The sequence below is a fragment of the Rhinopithecus roxellana genome, chromosome 17 (genome assembly GCF_007565055.1).
Source record: "Rhinopithecus roxellana isolate Shanxi Qingling chromosome 17, ASM756505v1, whole genome shotgun sequence".
NCBI classification, from domain to species: domain Eukaryota; kingdom Metazoa; phylum Chordata; class Mammalia; order Primates; family Cercopithecidae; genus Rhinopithecus; species Rhinopithecus roxellana.
Window position 1 is genome coordinate 38,565,248 of NC_044565.1, and position 12,476 is coordinate 38,577,723.

The 12,476-nt window shown below is 37.2% G+C and overlaps 1 protein-coding gene across 8 annotated transcripts in view; it reads right to left on the reverse strand.

Moving 5' to 3' along the window:
• The window catches only part of EHBP1 (EH domain binding protein 1), a 352,471-nt gene that overhangs the window by 243,061 nt on the left and 96,934 nt on the right, over nt 1-12,476 (reverse strand). The window contains exon 1 of one of the 8 annotated variants that reach the window (XM_030921090.1): nt 5,531-5,570. The exons of the other annotated variants lie outside the window; for them this stretch is intronic. The gene's annotated coding sequence lies outside the window, so the exon portion shown is untranslated. Of the gene's footprint in view, nt 1-5,530; nt 5,571-12,476 lie in introns of those variants that run through there. 8 annotated transcript variants of the gene reach the window in all.

Here is a 12,476-nt window from a genome sequence, read left to right on the forward strand (position 1 = left end):
CTCTGCTTCATCAGCAGACCAAAATGGAATACTATAAAATTTAATTTAGAGTCCATGGAGCAATTAAATGCTAAAGCAGACGTGCCACAGGGAGCTCTCTCAACCAAAAAGACTTAATTAGAAACCATATCAGCTAAAATAACCAACTTAGATGGTTGGATGGAAGAGAGTTTGGTAGTACAAATGTAAAAGAGAAAGAATCAACATTAAAAATTGGTTCAGATATACACTCATAAACATTATAAAAATTATATTGATTTTAGAATAAAATCTAACTTATGCCTTAAAAATTCCAAATAAAAATCCTCAACCTTCTTAGAAGGAAACTACAGATATACATTCAAATACAATTTAAAGTGTTTAGGTCAAAGGTCTAAATGGGTTGTAGAACGTCCAAATTGAAAACAAAAAAATTATTAAAGTAATCCTAACCTCAAGTTGACTATAAAGTTGATAAGGGCAGTTTATATGAATCCTTTCCCCTGTAACCCTAAAGAAAGCAACAAAAAGTTTAGTCATACTATTTTATGCAGTTGTTTATTTAACCTTAAACAAGAAACAAAACTAGCAGATTTTAAACTTAGTTTCCATTAAATGTTCTGAGATAAATATAATAATCTGTTAGTTTAAAAAAGACCTAGTACCCAACGATTACATGTTCCATGGCCTGGCCTTGAATGCAAGTGCTGATAATGACTCCTAAATCTTCAACACTAGACAGACCTATTCCTGAGCTCTGGATATAAGCATCCAAGTGCCCTCTGTTCATTTTACCCACATTACAAACTCAACATAGCCAAACTGAACTCATCTCCACTCCTTAAGCTGTTTCTCCTCTTAGTTTCTCATCTTAGTGAATTATACTGCCAACCATCAAGCCTCTTAATCTCAAGACTCATCAAAACAAGTTGGCTCTAACTGCTAAATCTCTCCAGAATCTAGACTGTTCCACCCATCTCCACTGTCACTTCTCCCTAAATTCAAGAAAGCCCCATCATCTGTGAGCACACTACTGCTAAAGCCTCTGGACTTGTCTCCCTTTCTCTAGTCCCATACACACCTCAGTTTCATCTTCTGTGATTCTGTAAGGGAGATCATCTTTTTTTTTAAATGCTATACTTTCTTTCTGATTACATGAGAAAAATCACCACAGAAAATTATAAATATACAGAGAAGTACAAAAAAGAATCCCTTAAAACTTTACCAACTTGTTGATACCACTGTACATATTTTGAGATATTTTCTCTAGTCTTTTAAAAATAGTTCACATGATACCATTTATAAAACTCCTAATTTTTTTAACATTAGAACTTTGCAAACCTAAATTTTAGAAGTTGTGTATCATTCTGTAATATGGTTCTACTACAAATTTACATAACTATTCCCTATTATTAAACATGTATGTCCCTTTGAGTTTGTCATTCTTAGAAAGGGTGGTGTGGTGAATATCTTTATGTCAAAAGTATTTTTGGTATTTCTGAGTTTTGCACAGGACAGCAAAAAAAATTTTTTTGGAGGTATTTTCTAGAGGCTAGGTATAGACAAATCATGGATATAGCTGAAGGCCAAAATCCTAAGCAAATTAACACAGGAACAAAAACCAAATACTGCATGTACTCACTTATCAGTGGGAACTAAACATTTAGGTACACATGGACATAAAGATGGGAACAATGGACACTGCAGACTACTAGTTGTGGGAGTGACAGAGCGGTGGGTTGAAAAACTACCTATTGGGTACTCTGCTCACTATCTGGCTGACAGGATCCATACCCCAAACCTTAGCAACACACAATCTATCCATGCAGCAAACCTTGAATCTAAAATAAAAATTGAAATTATAAAAACAAAAAACAAAAAAACTCCAGGGGGATGAGGTCACAGGGCAACCGCATGCTTCTGTGAGTTTTCCTTCCAAGAGCTTGATCAAGTTCTCACAGAAACTACAGTAGAATATTCCCTTGGACTTCCAGCTGGGGGAGAGGGGAGAAGGAACCATTTTAAAACACAAGGGTACTCTGTTCTTCTTGTTTTTTTTTTTTTTTTTTTTTTGAGATGTAGTCTCGCTCTGTTGCCCAGGCTGGAGTGCAATAGCGCGATTTTGGCTCACTGCAACCTCTGCCTCCCGGGTTCAAGTGATTCTCCTGCCTCAGCCTCCCAAGTAGCCGGAATTAGAGGCACACGCGATCATGCCTGGTTAATGTTTGTAGTTTTAATAGAGACAGGGTTTCACTATGTTGGTCAGGCTGGTCTCAAACTCCTGACCTCGTGATCTACCCACCTTGGCCTCCCAAAGTGCTGGGATTACAGGCATGAGCCACTGTGCCCGGCCTACTCTGCTCTTACCAAGGTCTGCCCTCAAGAGGAACTGTTTAACCAGAGTCTAACCTGCTGGGGTTTTATCAGAGTCTAATCTGGGAGAAGAGAAATACTCAACTCCAGCCCACTGTAGCCATCCTGCCCCACATAAGAAGGGAGAAGAAAATACTGAAACACTTATGAAGTTCACAACACAGAGGCAAAGGCTAACTCTAAGGCTGAGACCTAATCATAGGAATAAAGAATGCTTCCCTCCTCCACACATTACTCAAGGCCTATTTATAGCACTTCCTTTTACCCAGGAAATCACATCTGGCTGTCAAGAAAAAATTACCAGGCATACTAAAAGAAAAAAAACAAAACCAAAAAGAAAATCCCACAGTTTGAAGGGACAGAGCAAGCGTAAGAACCAGACTCAGATATGGAAGACATGGTGGAATAATCAGACCAATAATTTAAAATGATAATTAATATGCTAAGGGCTCTAACAGATAAAGCAGACAGCATGTAAGACGAGAATGATAGAAATCTAAGAAAAAACCAATAAGAAATGCTAGAGGTCAAAAACACTATAACAGAAATTAAGAATGCCTTTGACGGGCTTATTAGTCTAGATACAGCTGGACAAAGAGTCTCTGATCTCAAGAATAGCACAATAGAAACCTTCAAAGATGAAAAGCAAAGAGAAAAAAGACTGGAAAAAAAAATAGAGTAGCCAAGGACTGTGGGACAAATACAAAAGATGTCAATATGCACAATGGAAATACCAGAAGCAGAGGGGGAAAAAAAAAAAAAAAAAAAAAAACAGAAAAAAATATTTGAAATGACTTGTAATTTCCCCCAAATTAATGTCAGACATCAAACCACAGATCTAGAGAGCTCAGAGGACACCGAACAGGATAAAGGCCAAGAAACCTATACCCAGGCAAATAATTTACTTTTCTTTCTTTCTTTTTTTTTTTTTTTTTAGAGACAGGGTCTCGCTTTGTTGGCCAGGTTGGAATAAACGCCTGGCCTCAAGTGATCCTCCCACCTCGGCCTCCCAAGGTGCTGGGACTACAGGGTTGAGCCTCATTGCCCAGTGTGGCATATCTTGAAAGAAGCCAGAAGAAATAAACACCTTACCTATAGAGAAACAAATAAAATAATTACTTCCCACTTCTCAGAAACCATGCAAACAAGTGTGGAGTGAAATATTTTAAAGTTTTAAGAGAAAAAGCCCACCAACCTAGAATTCTGTACCCTGTGAACTTACTCTTCAAAAGTCAAGGAGAAATAAAGACTTTCTCAGACAAACAAAAATTGAGATATTTTGTTGCCAGTAGATCGCCTTCGCAAGAAATGTTAAAAGAAATTCTTTAGAGAGAAGAAAAAATAACAGGTTAGAAAGTAAAATCTATGTAAAGAAAGGAAGAGCACCAAAGGAGGAATAAATGAAGATAAAATTAACATTTTTCTTTTTCTTTTTTTTTTTTTTTTTGAGGCGGAGTTTCGCTCTTGTTGCCCAGGCTGGAGTGCAATAGTGCCAACTTGGCTCACTGCAACCTCAGCCTCCGGGGTTCAAGCGATTCTCCTGCCTCAGCCTCTCAAGTAGCTAGGATTGCAGGCATGTACCACCACACCTGGCTAATTTTGTATTTTTAGTAGAGACAGGGTTTCTCCATGTTGGTCAGGCTAGTCTCAAACTCCCAACCTCAGGTGATCCACCTGCCTCAGTCTCCCAAAGTGCTGAGATAACAGGCATGAGCCACCACGCCCAGCCTTTTTTTCTTATTCTTAACTGATCCAATAGATAACAGTTTGTATAAAGTAATAATTGCAACACTGTATAAATTATGTATGGTTATGCATATATATAATTGTCCCGTGAACAACACAGATTTGAACTGTGTGGATCCACTTATACACAAATTTTTTCAGTAAATATAGTCAGCCCTCAGTGTCAGTGGGTTCCATATTTGCAACAAAATGTAAATTGAAAATACAGTATTTGCAGGATAGAAAACTCACATATAGGGACTGCGAACTTTTCATATCTGTGGGTTCTGCAAGGGGTCCTGGAACCAATCTCTGCAGATACTGAGGGGTGACTATAAATGTTTTTGTATGCTTATATACAAGAAAAAAGAATGGCAGCAGTGATGTAAGAGACTAGAGAGAGAAAACAGGATTACTGTGTTATTGAAAGGTACTTCCATTACCTGTAAAGTGGCATGGTGTTATTTGAAAGTGGGCTTGGATTAGTTATAGACTGCAAACTCTGGGGGAACTAAAAAACTAAAATTTAAAAAAAAATTTTTAACAATTAACTGAGAAGCTAAGAAAAGAAAGAAAGTGGAATCATATAAAATGCTCAATTAAGCCAAGTGTGGTGGCTCACGCCTGTAATCCCAACACTTTGGGAAGCCGAGGCAAGAAGATTGCTTGAATACAGGAGTTCAAGGTCAGCTAGGCAATATACAGAGATAACCTCTCTATGAAAAAATTAGCGGGATGTGGTCGTGCATGCCTGTGGTCTCAGCTACGAAGGAGGCTGAGGTGGGAGGATTTGTTGAGCCCACGAGGTTGAGGCTGCAGTGAACCGTGATTGCGCCACTGTATTCCAACCTGGGTGACACAGCAAGACTCTGTCTCACAAAAAAAAAAAAAAAAGAAAGAAAAACCAAAAAACAAAAGCAAACTAAAAACCACAAAAAGCAGAAGGGTGGAAGACAAAAATAGATATAAAGAACAAGGACCACAATTAGAAAATAGTAATAGGCTGGGCACGGTGGCTCATGCCTGCAATCCCAGCACTTTGGGAGGTCAAGACAAGAGGATCACTTGAGTCTAGGAGTTCAAGATCAACTTGGGCAACATAGTGAGATACTGTCTCTACAAAAAAAATATTAAAAAATTAGCCAAGCATGGTGGTACATGCCTGTATTCCCAGCTCCTCAGGAGGCTGATACAGGATGATCACTTGAGCCCAGAAAGTCGAGGCTGCAGTGAGCCACAATTGCGCCACTGTGCTCCAGCCTAAATGACAGAGTGAGACCCTGACTCAGGAAAAAAAAAAAAAAAAACAGAAAATAGTAACAAATGAAGTACACATTAATTCAATGATGTCAATGATCACTTTGAACATAAAGGTTCTAAATGCAGCAACTAGCGATTGTCAGAGTGATTCAAAAAACAAGACCCAACTTTATATTGTCTACAAGAAACTCACTTTAAATATACAGGCTGGGTGCAGTGGCTCACACCTGTAATCCCAGCACTTTGGGAGGCTGAGGCGGGTAGACTGTTTGAAGTCAGGAGCTTGAGACCAGCCTGGCCAACATGGTGAAACCCTGTCTCCAATAAAAATACAAAACAATTAGTCAGGTATGGTGGTGTACACCCGTAGTGCCAGCTACTCAGGAAGCTGAGATGGGAGAATTGCCTGAACCTTGGAGGAAGAAGTTGCAGTGAGCCAAGACTGTGCCACTGTCCTCCATCCTGGGTGACAGAGTGAGACTCTGTTTCAAAAAAACAAATAAATAAATATACAGACATAAGTAATGCAGGTTCATTGTAAAAAAAACAAAAACAAAACAAAAAAAAAAAAAACAAAGCATAAACAAAGAACAAGATTACATAGAAGTCCACCAAAGATATGTATTTTTACATTTTGTTGTTTTTCTACTCTATTTGTATTTATTTTTAAGAAACTGGATCATATACTGGATACATTCTTTTGCAAACTGCTTTTTAAATATAATGAATATAGTTCTATATCAATAAATACCATACCATTATAAAATTTAGAATGGCAATATTCCATTTTATGGACATAATTTAACTAATCCCGTATTTTTGGACATTTGGGTTGTTTTCAATTTTTCGTAAGTGACAACTAGATGAAAAATTCTTAGTCTTTACATTGATCCTAAATTACTTCATTAACATAAATTTCTTTTGGTCAAATAAATGGATCTAAAACATGTATACTTTAAAAACTTTTTTATATGACTACCATTTGTCCTCTAGAAAAGCTGTCCTCAATCTTTCTGACACCAGGGACCAGTTTCAAGGAGACAATTTTTCCAGGACCAGGGCTGGGGTGGAGGGCAGGGGATGGTTTCAGTATGAAACTGTTCCACCTCTGATCATCAGGCATTAGATTCTTATAAGGAGCGTGCAACCTAGATCCCTTGCATGCACAGCTCACCATAGGGTTCACACTCCTATGAGAATCTAATGCCACCACTGATTTGACAGGAGGCAGAGCTCAGGAGTTAAAGCTTGCTTGCCCACCACTCACCTCCTGCTGTGCAGCCTGGTTCTTAACAGGTCACAGACCTGTTGTTCTTTACCCACTGATTTAATAAATATTCACTTCTATTCTCTTTTAGTTTTGATTATTTGATTTTCTTCAATGAACTTTCTCATCCACTTATAATTCCTTTTGTAGGGAGGTGAGGAGCTAATTTTTTCCCAAAAAGTCCCAGTATCATTTACTGAACAATCTTCTCCTTCCATCATGAATTGAGAAGTGTAGGAATGTTTTATACAACTCTTTCTAGCTTGTAATTTGTCAAGGTTTTTTTCTCTGCTTCCACAATCAAGCTCAAACTCTTTAATACAGCAGAGCTCTTTGCAGTATTGCCTCTGATTATTCCACATGAGGAAAATCAACTATCCCTCCCCCAAATGCATCCCATGCTCTCATAAAATTGTGTCGAACTATTTTTTCTGTGGTGACACATCTTTACATTTTTGAGGCATAGAAGACCTTCCTAAATAAGGCACAAAACCAGAAGAAATAACAATAGAAGCTACTTTTTATAGAGCACTTACTAGTTGCCAGGCAGTAGTCTAAGTGCTTTATTGTAGCATCTCATTTGTTCCTCAAAACAATCCTAGGAAGTAGATACTATTACTATTTCCATTTTAAAGATAGAAAACTGGGCACAAAACTATTGTAAACCTTGCCTAAGGTTACATTGCTACTGAGCGGAGGAACTGAAATCTTAACACAGGCAATCTGGCTCTACAACTTGTACATTTATCCACTATACTGTACCGCATAAAAGACACAAATTTGAACGTATAAATACTAAAAGCTTGCTGTGTTATGAAAGGCACTATTTGCAATGCTAAAAAAATGACAGGGTGAAAATATCTGCAAGATATATAACAAGCAATGTATAGAACACATAAGGATCTACAAATTAGTACAAAAAATGCAGTTATTTCAATTGAAAGTTGGCAATGGCTATGCATGAACAATTCACAGAAAAACATACATGGCTAATAAACATATAACAAGATGTTCAACATCACTAATTATCAGGGAAATAAAATTATGATGATGAGATATAATGATATTATAATTACTAGATAGCATTTTCACCCATCAAAATGACAAAAATTAAGAAATGTGGTAATAGCTAGCATCGCTGAGGGTGTGAAAAACAGGCATTTCAAACACTGTTGGTGGGAATATAAACAGTTATAGCCTGTTATGGGGATATTCTTTCAGCAATAAAACTATCAAAATAAAATAACTGTCCATTTTGACTGAACAGTTCCATTCTGGGAATCTATCCCAGTATCTGGGAATCTATCATGCACATGTGCATAATTTTTTTTTTTTTTTTTTTGAGACAGGGTCTCACTCTGTGCCCAGTGCAGTGCGATTCATAACACTATCAAGTAAACTAGGAACAATCTTAACATCCACCTGCAGAAGAATTGTTAAATCATTATGGTACATAAATCTGTACTCTAATGTGGTACTTACTGTGCAGCAATTGTACACTGTGAAGGAAGAAAAGCAAGTCACAAAACATGTTAAGTATGATCTCTATAGCCAGGTGCAGTGGCTCACGCCTGTAATTCCAGCACTTTGGGAGGCCGAGGCAGGTGGATCACCTGAGGTCAGGAGTTCGAGACTAGCCTGGCCAACATGGCAAAACCCTGTCTCTACTAAAAATACAAAAATTAGTTGGGAGTGGTGGCACACACCTGTAATCCCAGCTACTGGGGAGGTTGAGGCAGGACAATTTCTTGAACCTGGGAGGCCAAGGTTGCAGTGAGCTGAGATTGAGCCACTGCACTCCAGCCTGGGCAACAGAGGAAGACCCTATCTAAAAAAGGAAGGAAGGAAGGAAGGAAGAAAGGAAGGAAGGAAGGAAGGAAGGAAGGAAGGAAGGAAGGAAGGAAGGAAGGAAGGAAGGAAGGAAGGAAGGAAGGAAGGAAGGGGGGAGGGAGGGAAGGAAGGAGGGAGGGATAAAGTATGATCCCATTTAAGAACAAAACAGAAACCTAACAACCTTTAAATACATATATGTATGTGTAATATCATTTTAAAATGCCTAGGACTGTGTGGGTGAGGGAGAACTTTCATTCTGGGAGTTTAAAATGTCTAGGGCTGTGTGGGTGAGGGAGAACATTTTTTATTGTTTATATCTTTTATAATAATCATCTATTCATACTAAACATCATTTATTCTTATTTAAAACTTGTGTAACTTTTCTCAAAACTATGTGTGTATGGGTAACGGGAACTACAGACATTAAGGTGAGAGGGAGAAAAATAAGCTAAGACAAGATTTCTCAACAGTAGCACTACTGGCACTTTGGACTAAATTCTTCTTTGTTGTAAGAGGCTTTCCTATGCATTACGGAGTGTTTAGCTGCATCTCTGGCCTCTACCCACTAGATGCCAGTAGCACACCCTGCCCCTCCCCCAGCAAGACATGACTCTCAAAAACATCTCCAGACATTGGCAAATGTTACCTGGGGGAAAAAAATGTTCCACACTCTACCCACCACTACATTCACTGAGAACCATGGGTTAAGGTATCAAATATTCTAAAAAGTTCCTCAGCCAGAGTTAGAATTCATTGCACCTGATCCTGTATGATATCAGTTATTAGTTCTGTTTTCTTGTTTGCCTCCTCAGGCTGTTAGCCTTTTCTAGGAAGGTGTTCAGAGTGGTTAAACAGTTATCTCTTGGGCTGTGTTCCTCAGAGTATAGCCTGTGACCACCTGCATCAGCAGCACCTGGGATATTTGTTAAAAGGCAGAGTTCTACATTTCACTTTCGATTTAACAAATTCTCAAGATGAGTTCAATGCACACTAAAGTTTGGGAATTATATCTGAGTTTAGTACAATTCTCAGCACATGGCAGATGCTTAATAAACTGGTGAATGAATGTACAAATGTGATTCTATAAAGATAATGAGTGAAATTGGTCTCTAGTTAAGAAATATACAACTAACCAATTTGCTTGTGAAATTTAAACATACGAACTCTATGAAACAGAAATGGCTATAAATAACAAAATTTAGTTTAATTATGCTACTTAATTACAGACATGTAAGCATGATTTTAAGTATTTGTAATAAATTTACTAAGAGTTGTTTAAAAAAATTAAAAGCCAGATCTAGCTCTTGAATTCTCTCATGAAAAGTATCAATAAATAACTGAACTGAATGCACATATTTTTAAATGAGTTGATCAAAAGCATTTTGAAAAAAATTTGAACACATAACCACCTGAAAGAAGGTATGTATTACATTATTTCCACCATTTCAAGTGTTTAGCAACAGTCCTGTCATGATGTCTGTAATATACTTATAACACTTCAGTATAGATGGTGTGATCGATATAAATGTATCAGTTAGTTAAACTTCAAACTCCAGGGGCAGTCAGTTGTCCTAATTGAGGAGCCATGTTAAGGGAGCACTGTATCAGACAGCTATACTCCAGAAGCAACGACCACAAGCACTTCTTTTATCCATATCGTGATCAACACTTGAGACATCAGAAATTTGCATAGTGAATACCAGAAGTGAGGTTTATTGGTAAAATGAATAGCTTAGTGGTTAACAAGATGAATGTTAGAAATGGGCTTTCACTGGTAAAATTAAAATACATTATCAAAAAATTGTGAATTAGATAAAATATTTTATAGCTATTCTCCACCTTTGAAAAAACAGGATATAAAAATCCAGCAAGGTCTGTAAGTTTTCTCTTAGAGTTGGTGTCCAGAGTTGATTCCTTAACACTCCTGTAACTAACTAGTCATTGGTTTGGAAGCATTTCTTGTTGTCCAGTGTTGACTAAAAGGATAACTGAAAGTGACCTTGTGAATGCTGTGGATCTCATCTAGTTCTACTAAGCCTTTTCATGAAGGGTGATGGTTGGTATGCCTAAAATGAAAGTGAGCTCAAAGTTTCTTTCATAGACATTAAAGAACAGGTTGTAATACACTGTTTTGTGTCTTCATACTAACATCTGTTTGAAAAACATCTGTATGTGGCAGGATACGGTCATTTCTTTACAATCTGTTAGTAAGGTTGCGGAGAAACACCTTCAAATGCTTCATTGACCACCACTCTTGCCAAAAACAAAACAGAACAAAAACTCTAAGATCTGTAAATGACCAGCTTGTTTTAGGTTGCTTCACACAACAACTACATCCATTATTTTTTTCCCCAGTGATATAGTTTAGTCTCCAGACAATTGCCAAATATAAAACACAATCCAATGATCTTTATAATTATTTAACCAGCATTTCTTAGGATACAATCCTGGAATTTTTTATCCTAGGCAACTAAAAATCACTGCCCTCTCACCACTAAAAAAAAAACAAAAAACCTTTCTGATATTAACATTCTTTAAAGAGTCACTATAGATTTGGTGACTAAAAATTTTGTTACAAGTAACATTAAAGAAAGAAAGAAAAGCTGGGTTATCTACTGCCAGAGACACTATCTCATATTAAACCATGAGGTAGATGAGATTTTTTTCAAGGATACCCCTATATATGAGGACCATTTAGGGTTAATACATCACATTTATGGCTTCAAAATTCAAGCATCATCACTGCCATCACTACAAAAAAGGACAAGGGACATTCAGTTTGTGCAAAGAGGCGGAGATGAAAGACCCAATTATAGGCTGGGCATGACTGGCATAAAAACTGTTGAATACTTGAGTTTTTCGAAGTCCCAGACAGCACGTTTTCACCTTTAGGTGACGAAACAGTACCTTTGCTTTCTACCACATGAGTACTTTTAATGTGGTCAATATAATGCTTGAATTTGAATGTGACAGTCTCTAAAGGAGATATGGTGGCCACATGGAACATTTCATCTCCTCCTCCAGGTAGATATTCTAGCAGCTCATATGGCCAACTCCAAAACTACCTGAAGAATATAGATAAAACACCATTGTTAGAGTACATGCTTTTTTTCTTGAACTTTCATATTCTAGTGACATAGAACAGTTTTCACAGATATTTACTTGCTTTTGAACCAAGTGGATTAGGTTGTTTTTTAAAGAGTTGTTTTTCCCCTACAGGAAATTCAAAGGTGAGGGTAAGAAGGTATTCGGGTCCTCATACTAATGCCCCAACTTCATAGTTTCCAGTATAATTATATACTTAAATATCTGGGTAGTGTTGAGCTTGCTTCAGGGCAATTTGTAGGATCTTCTTTCTTTAGATTAAAAAAAATCATATAGATAATTACCATAGCTTTCTGTGATGTCTTAGGCACAGCATTGCCTAAGAGCAGGAAGGTAGGCAGGTGATTTTTAAAGTACTTTTCAGCTCCAGGGTGATAAAAATATTTTAAACTTTCTGAAGTATAAAAGTCATAATTAACTATTAAAATTTAAAACTGAACAGTCATATATAGTTGCAGTATAATTCTCTACAATACAGTGTGCAAAAAAGAGGTAACATAAAGACCAATTAATATTTTCAGATAAAAATCTGCAAATACTGTTAAAATGCAAGATTCAACATTTCAAATTACTAATATTTCATATAGGTAATGTGCCTGGTTACAGGGAACCTTTTCAACACGTAATTATGAATAACATGGTTTGTATGGAACATCTACTACACAGCTCCCTATAAAACTTGTATAAACTACCAACTCTAATCATACATCTTTCCTTTAGAGCATTTAATATGAAAGCTTGAAAACTATGTCTCACATATAGAAAAGACTAGAGACACCATGTGACATTTCCTATGGCATGAATTTCTTTTTTATTATTATTATTATTATTTTTTGAGACGGAGTCTTGCTCTGTTGCCCAGGCTGGAGTAGAATGACGCAATCTCGGCTCATTGCAAGCTCCACCTCCCGGTTCACACTATTCTGCTGCCTCA